Genomic DNA, 22,369 nt, shown 5'->3' on the forward strand with positions numbered 1-22,369 from the left:
TATTGTCATTTTCATCAGCAGCTAGCATGTTATCCTGGAAATCACATTGCTGTGGAAATTATAATTTAAAAAACATGGTCTGCAGTGAAAACCTTTACATTTCCCCTCAAATTTTAAACAGTCATTAAGAATTATTTATTTTGGAAATTATTTTACATACAGTTAAATAAGATTTAAAGGTCTTATCATATGAATTTTGAATATGACTCCTTTGAATGCCAAAGTACATAATTTACTTGAGGTAGTTCATGAGTTAAAACTTCTAGGAGAACTATTGTTTGTTTCTTTTTCTTTTTCTTTATCTCTTCTATTGTTTTTATACTTGTCTCAGTTTTCTGTCATTGAGATCATGTTTCTTCAGTAGCTTTTTAAAAATCACATGGGGAATAAATGTCTTTTTGTGGGGGTGGCGGATATTACATCTGGTTCTGTTGTCACTGTAACAGAGTGGCTGTTAATTCCCTAAATGGTTGATAATCACTCGAGAGAGAGCAAGTGGAATATGTGCAAACTATTTTATACACTTATTTATTTATTTATTTATTTATTTATTTATGGCTGCGTTGGGTCTTTGTTGCTGCGCACGGGCTTTCTCTAGTTTCAGTGAGTGGGGGCTACTCTTCATTGCGGTGCGCGGGCTTCTCATTGCGGTGGCTTCTCTTGCTGTGGAGCACGGGCTCCAGGCATGAGGGCTTCAGTAGTTGTGGCGCACGGGCTTAGTTGCTCCACGGCATGTGGGATCTTCTCTGACCAGGGCTTGAACCCATGTCCCCTGCATTGGCAGGCAGATTCTTAACCACTGGACCACCAGGGAAGTCCCTGTGCAAACTATTTTAAGAAACAAGTTTTTGGGCGAAATGAAGGCAAGAAGAATCTAGGAATGCAAGCAACATAAGTAAAAGCACTTAAAAATAAAAGACTATTATATTGACATTGATGAATAATGTCAATGGAAAACTAATGGAGGATTCATCTTATCGTACTTGAATTGTTTTCTACATATTCAATTGAGTGTCAGTAGTTAATGAATACCTGTACAACGAATTCATTTGCATACAGACATGCTAAATGGTAGTAGACTCTAAGTTTTAAAGAAGGGTCAATGCCTGTGGACCCTTTAATGATGTATCCTTTGCTTTTGAGAAGAGCAGATATAAGTGCCACTTCCTAGATACGGCAGACTATATGGTAGTGTTGGCTTATATCACATCATCCCATTCTTTTTGGCTTTATTTGTGATTCTGTAATGTAGTGATGTATAAGAATCAGGTAGCTGGCGTCTCAAATGAAGATGTATTTGAGAGCCATTAAAAGAGGTTTTCTTATTTACTTATATTTCAGCCTAATGTCTTCACACACTTGACATAAATAGTAAGAACGTTTTAAAGAAAATCAGCTGATATCTATGCCTGTAACAAGAAACTAAAATTGGGATTTTTTTTTGTCTATGGGCAAAATTTAATTTTGGAAAGAAATGTAAATGATACAGATGAATGAATAGTAATACTTAAACATAAATGTAACATTTTAATACTGGTATTTAAAAATTCATGCCATATTGATTTTTGCCAAATGCATAATGTCATGTATCCACCATTACAGAATTATACAGATAGTTTCACTGCCCTAAAAATCCCTTGTGTTCCACCACAGCACCTGACAACCATGACCTTTTTACCGTCTCTATAGTTTTTCCTTTTCCAGAATGTCATGTAGTTGGAATCATACAGTATGTAGACTTTTCAGACTGGCTTCTTTCACCAAGCAATATACATTTAAGGTTTCCCGTGTCTTTTCATGGCTGGATACCATTCCATTGTATGGGATGTATTCAGTACCACAATTTGTCAGTTTACCTATTGAAGGACATCTTGGTTGCTTTCAAGTTTTAACAATTATGAATAAAGCTGCTTTAAATATTTTTATTTTTTATTAAAATATGGTTGATGTACATAGCCACTGTTTTATTTATTTATTTAGTTTTCGGCTCTGCCGTGTGGCATGAGGGATCTTAGTTCCCCAGCCAGGGATGGAACCCATGCCCCCTGCATTGGGAGCGTGGAGTCTTAACCACTAGACCACCAGGGAATTCCCAAAGCTGCTGTAAATAATTGTGTGCAGATTTCTGTGGATAAAAGTTTTCAACTCATTTGGGTTAAATACCTAGGAGTGTGATTTCTGAATCATTGAAATATTTTTAAATGAACTTAACTGTAACAATGTCTCTGGTATATAAGAATATCCATATCTTTATTTTTAAATTAAATTAAGTAATTAATTTTTAAAAAATTATTTTTTATTGAAATATAGTTGATTTACAATGTTTCAGGTGTATAGCAAAGTGATTCAGTTATACATATATATATTCTTTTTTAAAAATTCTTTTCCATTATAGGTCATTACAAGATATTGAATATAGTCTCCTGTGCTATACAGTAGGTCCTTGTTGTTTATCTATTTTATATGTAGTAGTATGTATCTGTTAATCCCAAATTCCCAATTTATCCCCTACCCTTGGTAATCATAAGTTTGTTTTCTATGTCTGTGAGTGTATTTCTGTTTTGTAAATAAATTCCTTTGTATCATTTTTTTTAGATTCTACATATAAGTGATATCATATGATATTTGTCTTTCCCTGTCTTCACTTAGCATGATAATCTCTAGGTGCATTCATGTTGCTGCAAATAGCATTATTTCATTCTTTTTTATGGTTGAGTAATATTCCATTGTGGTACATATATATATATATATATACACACACACACACACACACATCTTTATCCATTCATCTGTTGATGGGCACTTTGGTTGCTTCTATGTCTTGACTATTGTAAATATGCTGCTTTGAACATTGAGGAAGGATATATATATCTTTAGATAATAGTAGGAGAGGCAAAAATATGTCTCCTGGATTCATACAGTTGAATTCTAGATAAATAAATATTCACTTTCTGTTTCTTCCTATATAGCATACATAGGCATGAAAAGGTATTCATATCCATGTTTATTTTTGATGAGATTTCAAGGTGAGATAAACTTATAATTTGATAAGACCATTACAGTTAATACTTGAGGATGGGTCATCTCAAAGACAGTAGAAAACATAGCATGTAAAAGATGACTACTAGAATATAGTCAGGAGATTGCAGTGTCTCCCTAGGTTTGTTTGAAGGTCTGTTTCTAAGTTAGTTGTACTAGAATTTGGTTCTGTGCTAGGTATCATTTAAAATCTTTGGTTAGATATACATCCTTCTACTTCCCCTGAACCACCAAGGACTTTTTAAGCTATGGCAGATAATATCAATACAAATATTCAAGATGGACTAGTCATTGGACTATCACAACTATATAAATGATATAACAATAGTTATTATCATAGTGCCTAACATTTAGTGAGCACTTACTATGTGCCAGGTACTGTTCTGAGATTAGAGCAGAACCAGGTTTTGTGGGATCTGTCAACAACTTCATTTTACAAATAAGGAAACTGGGGAAGAGAGAAAGTTAAGTAACACTTGCTCATGTTGTAAGTGGCAGCACTGGAATGCAAACCCAGATGGTCTGGTTCCAGAGCTCTCACTCAAAAGCATAAAACAGTACTATTTTACCTATTAAACTAAATTGTTAAATTATGTGCAGAAAGAGTTAAGTATACTTTTTGGATCAGTGAAGAGGGTGCTATAAGATTCAAACTTGGAGAAGACTTTCAACTGGGATAGAGGAGATCCAATAAAAATGATGTTGAGTAAATTTGCCAAGGGACAAAAGGACAGGAATTATGGAAGAGAAATCTGTCTCTTCCATAATATAAAACTTGATTATGAATCTCCCTTTCAAGGGAATTATTTGGTAACTCCCTGTACTTAGATATTTTTTCTGGACTATTCAGTTTTCAAGCTCAGAACATAAAGACTAATCTAAAGAGTCAGTGTACTACAGTGGAAGAAGTTCTGAATGTCAGGATGCTTGATTTTTAGTAATAATTCTGCCATTGAGGACCTCAGGAAAATTATTTTACCTAAGGGCCCTCTAAATTCTAGGACTGAAATTTGAAAAATTTAAAACTTGAACATTTTTTTCACATAAATTAAAGTTGGATTTGGTGTGAAACCCATCACAGGGAATAAAGTTTATTTCATCTTTTTTTTTTTTGCGGTACATGGGCCTCTCACTGTTGTGGCCTCTCCCGTTGCGGAGCACAGGCTCCAGATGCACAGGCTCAGCGGCCATGGCTTACGGGCCCAGCCACTCTGCGGCATGTGGGATCTTCCCGGACCAGGGCACGAACCTGCGTCCCCTGCATCGGCAGGCGGACTCTCAACCACTGCGCCACCAGGGAAGCCCTATTTCATCTTTTAATTTTTCTAGTACTACCTATGAAACATCAATCTTCAAATCTCCCAAGCACAAAAACATTGGGTTATTTTGATCTTTATTCTGCTTTGTGTACCCCTCATCAAAACTGTCACTCATCTCTCTGGCCTACCTCCGTCTCTCTATTTTGACCACCATTGTTTTGGTTTCTTATAGTTTCTTGGCTAGATGACCTCAATAATTATTTAGCTTCCTGGGTCAAATTTCTCAGGTCTTAGTTTAATAAACATTGAGTGTATTGAGTATCTGACTGGTGCCAGGTGCTAAGCTTGAACATGAGAAGACAACACGGAACAAGGTGGGTCCTGGGCCTGGAGGAGTCCACCTGTACTGTGAGACCCAAAAGAGGGAGCCAGGAACAATTTTACTGACGAAGTAAATAATTGTGTTGGGTATTGAAAGGTAAGTAGGAGTTTTCTGAGTGAACAAGGACGTTCTGGGCAGAGGATGTATCAGTTGCAGTGGCATGGAAGCTTGAAGAATCAAATGGACTTAGTGGTGGATTGGAATGGGAAGTCGAGTGAGAAAAAGCCTCACGGTTATAGACTGGGTGAAGCTGATGTCTGATGCCGTTGAGCATGATAGGGAGTATCAGAAGAGGAGCTCAGCAATAGTGAGCTATGTTTTATGTATGTGAGATTTGAATTATTCAGTAGGTGGTTGGAAAATAGATGAGCTGTCTATGAAGTTTTGAGAGTCATCAGCATATTTATTAGTGATTCTTACATTGTGTGTATGTTGGAATAGATTATGTGTATCAGGACTACCCGAGGCGATTAAAAAGTACATCTCTACCTGAGATACTTAAACATTCCCCTCTCCACACCCTCTGCAGCCCTATTAAGAATCACAGCTACTAGAGAAGCCAGAAGGGCAGAAGAGCAGTACATTCAGAAATCAAAGTAGACGAGGAGAGAAGAGGCAGCAGCTGCATTAAACAAGTCTAAAAAATGAATCGCCTGAGAGATGGATAGAGAACCAGAAAAGAGTGCCCTGAAAGCTAAAGACCTTTTCAAGGAAGTCAATAGTGTCAGGGGACTTCCCTGGTGGTGCAGTGGTTAAGAATCCGCCTGCCAATGCAGGGGACACGGGTTCAAACCCTGGTCTGGGAAGATCCCACGTGCCGCGGAGCAAGTAAGCCCGTGCGCCACAAGTACTGAGCCTGCACTCTAGAGCCCGTGAGCCACAAGTACTGAGCCCGCGTGCCTAGAGCCAGTGCTCTGCAACAAGGGAAGCCACTGCAGTGAGAAGCCTGCGCACTGCAACAAAGAGTAGCCCCTGCTCACTGCAACTAGAGAAAGCCAACGCACAGCTACAAAGACCTAATGCAGCCAAAAAAAAAAAAAGTAGTGTCAAATGCTCTTCCAATCCGTCCAAAAATAGTTGCCTGAAAAACCTTTCTTCTCCATTTCGCCCCATGTGCATCTATCACCAGCAAGTTAAAATTCTGTGCCCTGGTGTTTCAAATTTCCACCTTTAAATTTGTACCTCCTACCCATGCTGTTCTCCCCCAACTTACCTGTGAGTATAGTGGAATGGAAGACAATCAGACTGTCTGGCTTTGAATCCCAGCTTCTCCATTTATTAACAGGTGACCTTGCCAAGTTCTACTTCACCATGTTTCAGTTTTTGCATTTTGGGATTAATAAAACTTATCAGTCTCATAGGGTTGCTGTGAAGGTTACATGGGTTAATGCAAGTAATGTGACTGACTCAATTTTTTTTATGTGTTGAACCTAAAAACATTGGTAGTACAGTATTGTCCTAAGTACCCTTAGCATGTTTCAAAGTACTTCACTAGCAATATAATATCTCCATCATTCAAGGTGGGGAAGAGAATATAGGGGCCATTCTGGACTAAAATTGTGATTTTCCTCCTCAGAAATCACAGATCATAGATACAGATAGCTATGACCAGGATGAATGATGCTGGTCTTCCTAAGCCTAAGTGGAGACCAAAAGAAACAAAAATGAATTCTTGTTTTTTGTTACCCTGGGGTGGAAACTGCCCGAGACTTTGTGATCCACTGATCTAACCTGATCTTTCAATATGAACCTTTGCCTCTGCTTAAGCTTGCTAGATGTTCCTAAGCATAAGACCTTCCTACTCTTTCTCATGTTTCTCTAGGTGATGTTACTCTTACCTGAAATGGCTTTGCAATAGGCTATCAACCTAAGTCCCAGCCTAAGCAGTAGTTTTCATCCTTGGCTTCACATTAGAATCATCTGGAGAGTTAAAATAAAACAAAACCAAACCCATGGCCAGGTCACTCCCAAGACTAATTAAATCAGAATCTCTGGAGGTGGAACTGAAGCGTCAGTGCTTTTAAAAATTCCCCAGGTGATTCCATTGAGCAGCCAAGGTTAAGATCATTGCTCTAAACTAGTTATTCTTGGAGATCTTTGATTAATCTAAATGATTAGTCATTCTCCCTTTAACACTTAAAATCTTAGTGTGAATCAGCAACTTGCTGATACGTTACTTACAGGAAAAAAAGGTCAGTCATTTTTATTTCACTGTGGGCATAATACTTCTCTTACCGGTGTAGGCAGTGCTATGCATCTATGAGGTCTTCTGCATATATCTGCTGGCTGACAACTGCATTGGTTAGTACCAAACAGTCAAACATGAAACATCTTGTTGAGTATGCACCAATGAGCTTGGACTGATGCCACACCGGAATGTTCACAAAGGGACCTCATAAGATGAAATGTCATCACAACATGTGTCTGACTCAATGACATGCCCTAGTGTTACATTAAACAAATTCCTTTTGTTGCTGCTTTCTTAGAAACCGACAAAGATTCTGAGGTTAGTCTGTAATGACTCTCTGTTGAGGAGGGGGCATGTTTTAACTTCTTTACATTTAAAAAAAAATTTGTGTAACGCACATAAAAGTATACCAATTTTAACTATAGAGCTTGATGAATCATTCAAAGTGTACAAACTTGTGTAGCCCCCACCCTAGTCAAGAAATAGAATATTACCAGCAACCTAGAAGCTCCCCTTACTCCTCCCTCCAATTATTACCTTCTTCCTCCCCAGCAATGGTAGGGCATTTAACTTTGGCTTTTCCTTTTTAGTGGCTAGATCCCCCAGACTTCTTTCTCAATGAGGTGTATTTTGCTTGACCATTAGGAGAACCTTTTTACAGTCTGGCCAAAGCCAGCAGCTTTTTTTCTATGATTATTTTCCCCATCTGTTTAGAATTCACATCCACATTGTATTGTTGCCTCATCTAATCAAGTGAGGGAATGTCTAAAGAGTATGTGCTCTATAAACTACTTAATTTTCTGAAATACTCACTGCCAGGAGCTTAATGAGAAACCACCAAATCTTCTTTGGCTATAAGTCTCTTTCAGGACCCGTGCTTTTCAAAAGAGCCATGCCGTGCACGTGAACTGCTGTGAATTAAAAAAAATTTTTTTTCTTTAATTTTTGCTTAGGTCATAGTTCCTATCATATTTGTAGTTGTAGTAATGCACTTTATTATTTTTCTCTAGATTTATGCTTTAAGCAACATAACATACTGCATTTTCTTGTTATAAGTAGAAAAGTTAAAAGTAATCAGAAGATAGATCCAGTTTACACGTTAATGCAGAGCAAACGTCTTGCTGCTATCTCAGGATCTATATCATGATATCTCTGCGGACGCACACCAGCCATGGCTTTCTCTGAGTGGGGACAATCTGTTACAAAATGGATCTAGGCTGCCTTAATAGCAGGACTCAGCTTTATTTTTATTCTTTGTCATTCTAATAGGACACTGTGGTTATTGAGTCCTTGTTTTAAAAAAAAAGACTTTTAAAAGTTTTGGATAATGCCAAAGACACTGGTCTTGAGAAAAATTATTGAGATAATTTTCAACTGTATTTGGAGACTTTAATTCAGGCAAGAAATAAGTATAGATTCCATAATTATATTTATAAGAACTTTGAAACCGTATAATATAATTAGAAAAGACTGTAAACTTATTTTGAAAGCTACGTGTGAGCACGCTATGGAATATTGATTGTCTGCCTTCTGAGTGGACTGTTTTGAGCACTCTTATGTAAAATGTATTTAATACAGTGTTTCTATCTCAATGATAGAATATGGGACCTGGGGAAATGCACAGCTTTCCTCTCTCCAAGATCAATCCTTTTATTATCTTGAGGGCTTATTATGGTTTTTGAAAAGTACAGGATTGTTGCTGGTGTAAATGTACGTGATAGTCACTTAGGAACAATCCTGAAAGGAACACTGTGTGGGTCTGGGTCGTTGCTGAAGGGGGAGCATCATGTTTTCCTTTTTCTCACCCAGCTGTGTTCTAATCCAGACACGTGGAACTGCACAGATAACTCTTGCCAGTAGAAAGGTCAGGACAATAGCATCTCCAAACGAGATGTTGACCTGCCACTGTGCATAATAAAGTGCCAGTTGTTGGGTTTCTCTAGGCTGTAAATCCAAGAAGGTGATATTTATGGGACTGTGGGGTATAGCTGTCGTTGTATGAGTGCTATGAAATCAGTGTTGGATCAGAAGCCAGAAATTTCTTGAAATAGAAGCAGCAGCTGTAGCAGTAGTTCTCTACTCTCTATTGCATCCTTCTTGACCGGCACGTTCAAGTAGATCTTTCTGCATTGAGGAAATGTTCTCTTTCTGTGCTGTCCAATACAGTAGCTACTAGCCACAGGTGACTGTTGAGCACTTGAAATTTGGCCAGTGGGATTGAAGAAATTAATTTTTAATTTTATTTAATTATAATTATGTTTAAATGGTTATATATGGCTAGTAGCTACTGTATTGGACAGCACCATTTAGATTATAGATCTGTGCAAACCAAGCTATAATGTTTAAAATGTAAAAGAATGGACCGTATTGACCTGTGTATTTACATTGAAGTGGGGAGATTCTTCTGTGTTAATACATCAGAATAACATAATTCAATCTAACTTATGCTTCACTTTAAGAGATAAAATTCTTCCTAAACAATATAATGTTATTGGGCTTAAAATAACAGATACTTACTGTCTTATAGTTCTGGAGGCTAGAAGTCCAAAATCAATGTGTCAGCAGGGTTGGTTCCTTCTGCAGGCAGTGAGGGAGAATCTAGCCTCTCTCTCCTAGCTTCTCGTGGTTACTGATAGTGCTAGGCATTCCTTGGCTCAAATAACATAATGTTTTTTAAACCACTGTAGTGTGGGCATTTCTTAAAGATGAATGCCTGTTCATATGAAAATAAGGAGATGTGGAATGAGCATTTCTGTTTTTATAGGAATGGCTGTGTTTAGCATGCAACAGACAAGAAAACTAGCTTCCAACTGTTAAGTATAGATTGTAACATAATTTTTTCTTGGTAAGTTTGCTTTTTGAATTCATAGGTCCCTTATCTTAGAGTCACATTCTCATAGCTTTTTGATTGATAGCAAAATATTTGGTTTCTCCTCGTCCTTAAAAATTTTAACAGTCTCGGGCTTCCCTGGTGGCGCAGTGGTTGGGAGTCCGCCCGCCGATGCAGGGGACGCAGGTTCGTGCCCCGGTCCGGGAAGATCCCACATGCCGCTGAGTGGCTGGGCCGTGAGCCATGGCCGCTGAGCCTGCGCATCCAGAGCCTGTGCTCCACAACGGGAGAGGCCACAACGGTGAGAGGCTGGCGTACCGCAAAAAAAAAAAAATTTTAACAGTCTCTTTTTTGACAGCTTGTCATTGCCTTTACCAAGTGTCAATCTGTCCCATCTTTACCAGAATAATTCCATCACCATTTAAAACTGGGATAAGAAATTATGTTGGTTTTAGTCCACTTCCAGCTTCCTAACCAGGTCTCTAGTTTTGAGTTTTCCATATGCCAGTGTGTATTATTTGAGACAAGACGATTGAATGTAGTAGCTAGAGAACTGACCTTTTTGCTCTTGAAACTTTACTTTGCATTTGATCAATGAAGGTATTGGATTTTAGGTTTATACAAGTAAAAAAGAACAATTTCTGACCCATTTCTGACTCTGTGCCACGTCAGTAATTGCCACACCCTCTTTCAAGCTTTCTTCATTGAGAGAAAAAAAGGCAGAAAAACACTAGAAGTCAAAGATCTAGCTGCAGAGGAGGTCAAAACTGAGAGGGTGCTGGAAATGCATTGTGTAGTATTTTTTTTAACATCTTTATTGGGGTATAATTGCTTTACAATGATGTGTTAGTTTCTGCTTTATAACAAAGTGAATCAGCTATACGTATACATATATCCCCATATCCCCTCCCTCTTGCATCTCCCTCCCACCCTCCCTATCCCACCCCTGTAGGTGGTCACAAAGCACCAAGCTGATCTCCCTGTGCTACGTGGCTGCTTCCCACTAGCTATCTATTTTACATTTGGTAGTGTATATATGTCCATGCCACTCTCTCACTTCATCCCAGCTTATCCTTCCCCCTCCCCGTGTCCTCAAGTCCATTCTCTACATTTACATCTTTATTCCTGTCCTGTCTCTAGGTTCATCAGAACCATTTTTTATTTTTTAGATTCCATATATATGTGTTAGCAAACAGTATTTGTTTTTCTCTTTCTGACTTCACTCTGTATGACAGACTCTAGGTCCATCCACCTCACTACAAATAACTCAATTTTGTTTCTTTTTATGGCTGAGTAATATTCCATTGTATATATGTGCCCCATCTTCTTTATCCATTCAACTGTCAATGGACACTTAGGTTGCTTCCACGTCCTGGCTATTGTAAATAGAGCTGCAATGAACATTTTGGTACTCTTTGAATTATGGTTTTCTCAGGGTATATTCTCCATAGTGGGATTGCCGGGTTGTATGGTAGTTCTATTTTTAGATTTTTAAGGAACCTGCATACTGTTCTCCATAGTGGCTGTATCAATTTACATTCCCACCAGCAGTGCAAGAGGGTTCCCTTTTCTCCACACCCTCCCCAGCATTTATTGTTTGTAGATTTTTTTGATGATGGCCATTCTGACTGGTGTGAGGTGATACCTCATGTGCAACATTTAATTAAAGTTCAAGTCAAAGAAATTTGTTTTGGCCAAATGGTAGGTATCCATGTAGGTATCTATACAGGTATCCCTCTGTAGAGGCAGCTGATGAGTGGAAATTCCTGGTGTTTGGAGTGAGACATTCCTGGCTTAGAATCCTGGTTCTGCTACTCCTAGCTGTGTGACCTCAGGCAAATTTCCTAAGCCCTTTGAGCCTCAGTTTCTCCGTTTGTAAAACAAAGGTAAAAGTGCCCACTTTGCAAGGTTAATAGGATAATGTGTGCAATATGCTTGGGACTTGGTTGGCACTTAATAAATGGTAGTTATTATTAATCCTGCCTAACCCAAGGCTGTATTATTATAAAAGTGCTACCCCATCACTCTATTGTTTTCTTTTTTTAGTTTTTAAATTTATTATTATTTTTTGGCTGTGCTGCACAACATGTGGGATCTTAATTCCCTGACTAGGGATTGAACCCACAACCCCTGCAGTGGAAGCCCAGAGTCTTAACCACTGGACCACCAGGGAAGTCCTCACTCTCCTGTTTTCCTTTTCAGTTTTACCTTAGTGGAACCTGGTGTTTTCAGAACAAGGGTGGGCAAGCAGTATCTCTTTAATATTAGTATTGTAGAAACGTGTTTCAGGAATTTCCAGTAGACCCTGCTATTTTCTTTCAAGTCATATCAGTTGCATCTTCCCAAGCACAGGCCTGTAGCAAAAATATAATTCATTAGCTTCCAGAAAAACCTCTTCCTGGGAACTCTTAAAGAAGAAAAAGAACCATTGATTTTCTAGGACTTTCTTTATAAGGGAGACTAAAATGTGCTTGTAAGCTCCTTGAAGGTAGGGAGGTGATGAACACATCTTGAATGTCCCTTTGTACCCTGAATCTAGCAGCCACTTTGTACATGCTTGTTAAATTGAATCAGATGGACGTGTTCATGTAAACTTTTTGCTGTAATTGAACTATCATGTTGAGTTTATGGAAATCAGTGTGGTGACAAATAGCCTCTTATTTCTTTATGTTTCATTACATGTGTCGTATAATTTTGCCAAAAACATAAAATTATACACATATACATTCTTCCTTGCTAAACCTTCTTTTTTGTAGTCTCAATAACTTGTATGTGAAATGTACATTTACAGTAGTAATCTGGCATCACAAATAGGAAGTGAAGTATAAATACTATAGGTAGTATTAAATAAATTCTACAAATGAGTTTTCCTTCCTTAATTTAGGTATACAATGATAAGGGCATTGATATTGGTCAAATTCCATTTCAGTGGTTCCAGTAAAGCACCAGTGCTGCCAAACTTTGGCTGATGGTTTTGTAATGGTGTCTTGTTGAGCCAGTGTTAGTGAACTAACAGTTCTGTGACAGTCAGCACAACTAGTGCTCAGTTCAGTCCTTACTGATGACAAAACTGTATAACTCCTGACTGTAGTATACACACAGCAGGTGTGTAGGGAAGAAAGCCATCAGCCAGTCCATAGTGGAGCAATGCCCTGACTTATGATTAAAATAAAAATATAGATAGTATTTTTAACCTAAGTTGTGTTGGATAAAAAGAGATGCGATGAAAGACTTAGGACCACATCTTTATATATTATCCATTTTGTTGAAAATTATGATATCATTTGTCAGATTATAGGTTGAAAAATGTAACTGCTCCTTATTTATATGAAGAAAGAATATTTCTTTTTTGTTTGTTTTTGCGGTATGCGGGCCTCTCACTGTTGTGGCCTCTCCTTTGCGGAGCAAAGGCTCCGGATGTGCAGGCTCAGCGGCCATGGCTCACGGGCCCAGCCGCTCCACGGCCTGTGGGATCTTCCCAGACCAGGGCACGAACCTGCGTCCCCTGCATCGGCAGGTGGACTCTCAACCACTGTGCCACCAGGGAAGCCCAAAAGAATATTTCTTTTCAATTGTTAGGTACCTTGTGTTCCTTTTGACACTTACTCGATACAACGAGATCTTGCTGCAATATTTGGACAGCATTCAAAGTAACTGAAATACTGTACATCTCAGTTGACTTCTCACTGTGCTAGACCATAAGCACATAATGGATATTTAATGGGTTCAAAGACTTTGGAGTCTTTTGAAACAGAAAGTAAAGGGATTTCTAAACACTAAATCCTCCATTGAAGACTGCCTGTTTCTAGTCTATCTTCACTGAAATAGAACAATAGTAATTGTAACTCATAAGGTAGATATTTATAAAGTACTTTCTAGTCGCTAAAAAGTGCTAGATCGTCCTGCCTTCTGAAGCTAATTATTATATGTGAAGTAATAAGTTAGCATTTGGGTAACTGATTTTCTGCCTATTAATCTAATCATAATTGTTATGTTTTGTTTTTTAAAATAATTGCTCTCTTACCATCAACTAGAATGTATGTTACTCCCACTTATCCTTTCACCAAATAACAGAATTAAAGAAAATCTAACCCAGTGTAGAAACAAGGAAGTTAGAGACTTTCAATCCTTTTTTACCTTGTTTCTCTTTGTCCTCTCTAGGTGCATATTTGAAATCCAAATGATAGATTTTAGAAGTAGAATGGAACTTAGAGATGATCTAGTCCACTCACCTTTGTTTTATAGTGGCCTAAAGAGATCATATGATTTTCAGAAAATCATAGAGCTAACTAGTGGCAGACCAGGGGCTTGTAGATTATAGATTCTGGACCCTTGGAGAATCTTCTCATAGCTGTTTACATTGACCTAAGTATCACCCCATTCCGTATGTGACTCTCCAGTGTTTAGGCATTTGAAGCCCTCTTTTTAGCAGGGTCCTTCCTTGAACAAGTAAATTGTCTAATTCCCCAATTTTACACATGTGGAAACTGACACTCAAAGAAGTTGTAATTTGTCCAAGGTCACACAGCTTTTTAGTAGCATAACCAGGACAAGAGCCTTGGTGTCCTGACTTTTACCTAGTGCACAGCTCTTTCTGTTGGGTGGCCATCTATCCAGGTCCCATTCACAGTTTACCCTATATTTGCATATAAGTGACATCTATAACCAAAGGAGGTCTTACTGATAATTGGAGCCTTGGAAATCAAACCCTGCAGCTTAAGAAAAGAATCATTATAACATGGGCATATGCTCAGGAATCGATTTTTATCTTTGCTACAGGTAACAATAATATACTGGGACAATCTGCTTAGTGTTGTATATGCCCTATGATGTAACCCTAGGTATTAATTGCAGGTCTGCAGTCTTTAAACTGGATACTTTATTTACAGGGTTGTTGACAGATGTCCTTGGGCAAAGGTGATAAGAAATAGAAAATTCTGTTATTACTCAAGGTCCTAAATCAGTGCCCCTGAAGGAAAAATAAAATGAGAAGGAAGTACCTTTAAGAGGATATTATTTTTTTCTTTCTTTTAAAATCAACACAACTTAATTTGGGTAATTTGGAAAATATAGAAAAGCATAATGAAGAAAGTGAAAATCACTAATAACTCTCCCACCCAGTGATAATCATGGTTATTTTGATATATTTCTTTCTGGTCTTTATGTGTTTATAAATGTATATATAGGATCCTCATGATTCATTTTATAAAGTTTCATATTTTTAATTACATTGTAAGAATATTTCTGTCATTTTGTGAGTGTAAACACCACTTTTTAATGTAGGTATTCCACAATTTATTTAATCAATTCCCTGTTGTTGACTACATGTTCTTTCCAGTTTTTCACTATTTAAAAAACACATCATTGTATTAAATAGGAAAATTTGAAAGCCTAGTCAGAGGGAGTGTCTGGTGGGGCAACAGAATTAAGTGGCATGTTGATTTGCAGAGTTTGTTTTGTTCTGTTTTTCTTTTAGTTTTTAAAAATTGCTCCATAACAAGGAAAATCACATTCTTTACTTTCTGTACACCTGAACATCCTTATCTTGTTTGTTATATGTGCTTGTTTTCATTTAGTTGTTGATGATTGAAAGTGAGGAATTGGAAGGGCAATTTGTCCAAAGCTGGCTCACTCAGCCTGGGTGCATTTATCTACCTTAAAGGATTATTGTGAGGATGAAATGACCTGATACATAAAAAGTGCATGGACAATGCCATCTACATGCTATATGCTCAAGTAATGTTAACTGTTATTTGTTTACTATTTGCTATATACTTTGGAAAACAGTGACTCACAGATAGGTGTTTGAGGGGGTGATATAGGATTCTCTGACCTTGGTTTGGTCTTATTCAGTTGTTTTACTGATTATTAATTGATGACTTCTCAGATGATTGTTTCTTCCACTGTGCTTCTATAGTATTTTATTTCATACATTTGTTCTCATATTAATTTTCTCGTATATATCTTTTTGGCTTATTTCTGATGGGAAGATTTTAAGGATATTGATGAAATGGAAAATACTTTTAAATGGATGATGAAGATGATGAAGGGTCTAGAAGTCATTTCTTATGGGGGGGGGAGTGTTTAGTCCAGAAAACAAAACATAATGAAGGATTATACTATTAACGTTAGATTAGGCTTCTGCATAACTCTAGAATGTATAATTTGGATTTATGAGTAAGAGTTACAAAGTGGTTTAACATAAGGAAGGGCTTGTAAACAGTTAGAGGAATTCAACAAGAAAAAAATAATTATTCCTTGTCACAAGAGACATTCTCAGAAATGCTAGGAAGGAGTCTGAAGACCTATTAGGGCAAGGCATCATCCTAGTTGTCCTGGAGATAATGAAGATGGTTAAGTTCATCAAGAAAGAAAAATGTTCTCACAAGGAAAAAAGTATTCTCATCATGAGAAAAAAAAATGCTTACTATGAGGTGATGGTTGTTAACTAAACTTATTGTGGCAATCATTTCATGATATATACATATATCAAATCATTATGTTGTACACCTTAAACTAATACAGTGTTACCTGTCAACTGTACCTCAATAAAACGGGAGAAAAAGGGAAAGAAAAGTGTAACATAATAGAGCATGATAAGGGGGATAGAGAGACTATTGTCAGTAGAGATCAGAAGAGTTTACTGCTGTCTCTGGGCATTAGGGAACATGATGAAGGACATGACTTTCGAGCTGGTTTTTGAAAGAGAGAAAGATTGGAGCATGAGAGGAGATGGGGTATAAGGAAGGGTGTCAGCTTCTCCAGCATGAATTCCCCACTCATGGTGTTTAATGAAGTCAGCACTTTTTTAGTTAAAACAGATTGCGTGCTTGTATCCATATATTGCTAAATTATTATGTGCCTCTCACTCTTTTTTACACTTCCCTCCCCTCATTTGCATTTATATGCCATTTTATTCCCACCCAAAATGTCAGTGAGATTAAGAACATTGAATTAATTGAGCTCACATTCACACAGCTTACCTCAAGGTCAAAATCACGCCCCATCAGGTAATCAGCCAAAACAAAGGACCAAATAACTGAAGACATGATCACTCCAGTAAGGATATCATGAAAATCGAGGTTAGTCTTCAATAATTTTCTCGAGCTTTATCTAAGAGCAAGTGGGGTTATTAAACTTTTTGCCCAGCACAAGTGGTCTGGAGTTCTGAAAAAGTTTGAAAATTACTTTTAAAGGGTGCGTGGCCACCTGCTATGCCCTTGGGGTGTTTACTGAAGTCACCAAGGTTAAAAGACCTTGGCCATGATACTTTTTGCAAAAAAATGTTTATTTGGCCCTTTTATTAGCTTCAGACTGTCCTGACCTCCTTTAATGAGTGACCTCAGCTCTGTAACACCCAGCACAGCTCTCTCAATTTTCCCCTTATAAGAGGAAATAATAAAAGGATGAGGCTGGTAGTGCTTATACCAATTAGGACATTTTCACTCCTCAAGGTGTCGAATATATTTTTTCTACGTATATAAAATATATGGAAAACTTCTGCATAGTGTTCTCTCGTTGCTGGGCCTGCTGGAAATGCTGCCACTTATTAACGCCAAGAAGAGGACCTTAGAAAAAAACATCCCAGGTCTTTTCCTTGACAATTTTTTTTTATCCCCCAAATTGAGCCAACGTGCCTGGTAATGAAACTTGAAGGATGGCAGACCTACTGTAGTGTGCAGCATCTTTTTATTCAACGGACCAAGGTGAGTGGTCAGTGATGGTTTCCCTTGTGCTGCATCAGTGGCCTCACCTACGTCCTCTGCAGTACAGAGTTGGCAGCTATGCTTGGTGGCCTTTGTTTCTAACTCTGGAAGTCAGAGAGGACTTAAAATTGGCATTGCATTCTCAGAGAACTGAAGGCAGTATTGATGAACATGAAATCCCTTTTGGTCATTTAAAAACATTTGTGATTATTACTTTCTGTAACACATTTTATAATAACTTTTCAAGACATTTTCTTTCATTAAATGCATGTAAAGTATATGCCTATTATCAAAAGGTCTAAAGCCTGGGACTTCCCTGGTGGCACAGTGGTTAAGACTCCATGCTCCCAAAGCAGGGGGCCTGGGTTCGATCCCTGGTCAGGGAACTAGATCCCACATGCATGCCACAACTAAGAGTTCACATGCCACAACTAAGGAGCCTGTGAGCCGCAACTAAGGAGGACACCTGCTGCAACTAAGACCCAGTGCAACCAGATTAAAAAAAAAAAAGTCTAAAGCCCAATTGTTTAAAACACAGATCGATTGAACTTGGAGGTGGTGGATGAGGAGATAACTTTTATATAAAACTTCAAAGTTATTAGAGGAAGGGGAAAGTCTCTTAATTCTGATTCATTTCATAGTCAGTTTACTTAAAGAACAACTTTCTTGAAGTTTTGAGTTATTAAATTTACAAGGTGTAAAAATGTCTATTATTATATTTTTGTAGTTAAATTTTAGTATAATTCTTATAGCTTATATGAAGTGTGTTCTTCATTGGATAGATTCACAAAAATGTTTCTATCTTATTTTCTACTTTCTAATATTTTCTTTTTTTTTGGCCACACCGTGCAGCTTGCGGGATCTTAGTTCCCCAACCAGGGATTGGACCCACGCCCTCAGCAGTGAAGGTGCAGGGTCCTAACCACTGGACCGCCAGGGAATTCCCCTTATTTTCTACTTTCTATTTCTAAAGTCTGAACACTGAATCACCTTCTACCACTCCTTTATGACTACCTCTGTAAGAATGAGCACATCTTCTTTTTCCCTCTTGGGTCAATGGCCCTTCTTGAGCTTGAACCCCACCTTTAAGGATGTGGACTTTTGATGTGTCAGCCAGGTCAGCAGAGGTGTTTTGTCAATGAGTAGCCTGTCTAACAGCTAACAAGATGGTAAATTTACCTTGTTCCTTCTAGACGTCTTTCATAAATCTAATATACCGGGGGAGAAAAGGTGTTTCGCTAAACAGGGTAGGAGTACATGTGATGGAACTGTGCCTCCTCCGAGCCGCTGATTCTCTCAGGCTGATTCTGTTGTATTCCTCTTTGCTTTGGATCTGAGACATGGCTGCAGTCATAAGTAATCTATTCAGTTTAGGAGTGAGAGATTCTAAATTAGCATTTTTATTCATTTGGAAAAGATAAATTGCTCAAGAAGTTAGTGATAAAACAAACTGGTGCTTTAACATTTATTTTAGCTAAATAATTCTTTACTGTTGTTAATTAAGAATGTGTTGCGTTTCACAGTACATGGATTTTGCCTCTTAAGTCCTATAAATGTAATAGCTAAATAATTCCCCGAGAAGCCCTCTTAGCCTGAACCTTCCCATTCTACTTACTCTCCACCCACTCACTTTGGTAGTGGCCCCCCATTTGCCACAGTGGCCTCCTCTCTTCTGATAAATCCTGCCCTCAAGAAGGACCTAAGACTAGGATAATCATATAATTTATCAAGATTGATAAAGCAGAGTTTTAAATAATGATTCTAGGACAAGAGGTATCAACTGGCACTGTCCAGGAACTTACTGTCACCCTGTGGGATCATGCACAATAAGATCTACGTACTTGATAATACATTTCAAATGTACCTCTCAGTGAGCTCTTTGCATTTTAATAGAGCTCAAATCTTGAAGTTAAAAAAAAAAGCATGCTAATGATGGATTTTCAGATAACATTTTCTAGGTAAGGAGACTATTAGAGTCAAAGAATAAGTAGAAAAGCCCTAAAATATAGTTCAGTGAATTACTCTGCCTAAATTTGAGGCTGGCTTTATTGACTCATTAGTAGTTGTCTCAATCCTTATCTTCAAAATAAGAAAAATAAGTTGTATTGTCATCAATAATAGGATGAATAAATTAATTGTATATATTGCCTTTTTGGGAGGGGGGAATCCACAAAAAAATTAGTCATTTTGTAGTTAAAAATATTTGTTAATTTAGTAAAGCATATATACTATATTTAGTAATTGAACCTTTCCTCCAAAATGACAAACATAAAAATTACGTGTTTGGTGAATTTTATGTGTCCAGTAGCTACTTCCTTTTGCTTTGTTATCCTGTATTTTTATCCTAAGATTGCTCCTTGTATTTCAGCATTTAAGAAGGAGATGGCAGTATTGAGCCTTGGCTCTCACTTGACACTATCTGAAGGAGTTTAAAATTCTTCATAAGAAGTATCACTTTAGCTAAATTCAGTTTCATCTCTTGGGATTTCATTTTCTACCCTCACTCCGCTTTGTAATTCCATATGGAGAATGAAAGAGTGCTCTAATATATGTTATATTAGATCTGTCATACAAAGATACTATCAAATTACTTATTCTCATTTCTGCACATCTAAGAACGCCGATTTATGGGACACATAGAAATAACCCTCTTCCGAAATAAAATGAGGGCCAGCTCTTAAGTGCAAAAATATGTTTACAATGTGCCTGTTTTCCTAAGGCTTTGACAGGAAGAATTAACTTTACATTTCCAAAACACAAAACCTTTGCTGAGCCATGTCTTATGGTAAATAAACTGCTCTCTGCGAATAAATTTTTCTTTTCTTTAGGGCAGTAGGCTACTGCTAAGAAAATGACTTTTTCCAGGGCTGATGCCCTGAAAAAAAGTTTAGATGATGAGAGGAATTATTTACTTAGTCTCCATTCACATCCACTGTTTTGCCTGCATTCCAAGTTTCAAAAGGATGATTCATATACCTTTTAGCTGTATGTTGAAAAATAAAATGAGTAACAGTGCCCTTTGTCAATACCAAAAGCAATTTAACAGTGCATTTTTAGGTTATAAACTTTGAGAAAGATAGAATGCTACCATGTAAAGTTGTAATAAGTTGTTTTTAAAAGTGTAAGCCAAGATTAGCAAACTAAGCTGCCATGTCAAACGATATGAAACAGCCGTTGGAATGGCACCCAATACTACAAGTTATATTTTGAAAAGCTGTCCTACCATGCTTAAAATATGTAAAAGCAATATTTTAACACGTGAGATTATGTGGGTTTCTTTGAAATCTGGGCAATTAAACCACATGCAAAAAGATGTGTAATTGTTTAGTTTGATTATCATTGATAGTGGGATTTTCTTTTGTGCCTTAATTTTTATATGTTTAAAATTATTGTTGAAATGTTACGTGACGAATAATTTATGGATTTAACTAAGACAGCAAGCCTATTTGGTTTCCATTATAAGTGAAGGACCCAACAACAACATCTTCATTTCATATAGTTCCGATAAATTTAATGACATTATTATTTTTTTGAACCAGAAGGAAATTTCTTCTCAGCTGGATTCTTTCACTGTAGGTTTTAATCGCAAACTTTGAAAATGAGAACATAGCTATTATTTTTTATTAAAAGGATATGTTCTGGTTAGTTTGGAAAGGTCTGCTTAGTAAAGGCTTCCAATAGCATGTCTAAGGACTTAAAATGTAATGCTGAAGTTAGAGGATATAACATATGCCTTTGGTACCAGTGTGTCTTGTGTGTTGTAAGATGCACACACGGCCAATGCACAGGCCTGGTAAGAAAGTTTATACCACTCTCAGAACTCCAATTAAGAGTAGCCTACTGGGCTTCCCTGGTGGCGCAGTGGTTGAGAGTCCGCCTGCCGACGCAGGGGACACGGGTTCGTGCCCCTGTCCATACTTACAGATTCGTTACTTTGGGTGGGACAAAGGTATATACATTCAGTACCAAGCCCATCCTGTGAGGTGGGTAGAAGTGAGAGATTGTATATTGTGTGCCATGATGCTTGAAACACAGTGTCTTATGCATAACATGTGTTCACTTAATATATTCTGGCTGATTTAAATTTTATGACTATCCTTGCTCAATAATTTCAACTCTGTTTTTAAAAAAACAGCTCATCCTTTAAAAAATCATTTTGAACTTTCTTAGCCTTCGTGTTAGAGTAGGATTTTCTGGACAAGTTCTATTTTAAATAAATAAGTCTATGATGTGAATTTCTTTAAAATATATTTCTACTACATGTATTTTTGTATTTTATTTTATTTTTTTGGCCACACTGCATGGCTTGTGGGATCTTAGTTCCGTGACCAGGGCTTGAACCCGGGCCCTCAGCAGTGAGAGCACGGAGTCCTAACTACTGGACCACCAGGGAATTCCCTTTATATTTTCATTCTTAATGTAGTTGTTAAGTAGAAGAAACACTTGAAATAGTTAAATATTTTAGTTGAAGTGCTGAATAGTTAGAATCTTAGTATCTGAAGCATTCATTGGTTTTTACCTCAATTAGAATGTGCTTTACACTTGCTAGATATGATATCTTATGCTGGTATAGAATGAAGCAATTCACTGGACATGATGTTTCAGTCATGCTTTAGTTGTCTCACCAGTATTTTAACCTTTTAGATATCTTTGAGGCTGAATGCTGTTATCCGCAGAATCCCCTTAACTTTTCTCAGCAACCTGAATAGGTACAATGTCAAAGTTAAATATACTCTCCCAACCCTAGATGGCTTTCTAGGAGGAACAAGTGTTAGGAAAATGCTGGGCACTAGAATTGTTAGTGTTTCTACATAAAGTGAAGAAGCCCTGAGGAGAGCCTTTCAGTACTTTGGAGTTATGTAGTAATGCGGTGAAGAAATTGGTGCATGTTCTCCCTTTCCCACCAGTCCTTCTGTGTCTTCCACGCAGGGGCAGGCCTTATATTCTTTTGCTAGTGATGTGTGA

General features: G+C 37.5%; 1 protein-coding gene across 1 annotated transcript in view; it reads left to right on the plus strand.

Annotated features, from left to right (window-relative positions):
* The window catches only part of SLC25A21 (solute carrier family 25 member 21), a 490,584-nt gene that overhangs the window by 20,880 nt on the left and 447,335 nt on the right, over positions 1-22,369 (plus strand). The window lies entirely within an intron of this gene.

Source organism: Neophocaena asiaeorientalis, unplaced genomic scaffold, assembly GCF_003031525.2.
Source record: "Neophocaena asiaeorientalis asiaeorientalis breed wild unplaced genomic scaffold, Neophocaena_asiaeorientalis_V1.1 scaffold190, whole genome shotgun sequence".
NCBI classification, from domain to species: domain Eukaryota; kingdom Metazoa; phylum Chordata; class Mammalia; order Artiodactyla; family Phocoenidae; genus Neophocaena; species Neophocaena asiaeorientalis.